Here is a 1,018-nt window from a genome sequence, read left to right as displayed (position 1 = left end):
CTCAGATAAGCACTTGAGAAGACCAAAATCTGAACTTCACCAAATGAGTCAAGTTTTGATGTTGGTTAGACAAAATGCTTATTTGTGTCAGATAAGCACTTCAGAAGTCAAAAATCTCAACTTCACCAAATGACTTAATTATTGATGCTGTTTTGACTAACATGCTTATTTCACTCAGGTAAGCACATCGGAAGATCAAAATCTAACCTTCAGCAAATGACTCAACTTTTGTTGCTGATTTGATCAACATGCTTATTTCAGTGAGATAAGCTCTTCAGAAGTCAAAAATCTCAACTACACCAAATGACTTAATTTATGATGCTGGTTAAATTAAAATGTTTATTTCAGCGAGATAATAATATCAGAAGCCTAAAATCTCAACTGCATCAAATGACCTAATTTTTGATGCTGGTTTGATTAACATGCTTATTTCAGCGAGATTAGCACCTCAGAAGCCATAAAATCTGAACTTCACCAACTGACTTAATGTTTGAATCTGGTTGAACTGAAATGCTTATTTCAGGGAGTTGAGCACATCAGAAGAGCAAAATCTCAACTCCACCAAATGAGTTAGTTATTCATGTTGGTTCGAATGACATGCTTATTTCATTGAGATAAGCACTTCAGAAGATCAAAATTTCAACTTCACCAAATGACTCAACTTTTGATGCTGGTTTGACTAACATGCGTATTTCAGTGAGATAAGCACCTCAGAAGCCAAAAACCTGAACTTCAACAAATGACTTGATGTTTGAACATGGTTGGATCGAAATGCTTTTTTCAGGGAGTTGAGCACATCAAAAGGGCAATATCTCAACTCCACCAAACGAGTTAGTTATTCATGTTGGTTCGAATGACATGCTTATTTCATTGAAATAAGCACTTCAGAAAATCAAAACCTTAACTTCACCAAATTACTCAACTTTTGATGTCGTTTTGACTAACGTGCTTATTTCAGTTAGATAAGCATATCAGAAGACCAAAATCGCAACTTCACCAAAACACTCAACTTGTGATG

Source organism: Rhincodon typus, chromosome 44, assembly GCF_021869965.1.
Source record: "Rhincodon typus isolate 14 chromosome 44, sRhiTyp1.1, whole genome shotgun sequence".
Taxonomy (NCBI): Eukaryota; Metazoa; Chordata; class Chondrichthyes; order Orectolobiformes; family Rhincodontidae; genus Rhincodon; species Rhincodon typus.
This window is presented reverse-complemented; position numbering follows the sequence as displayed.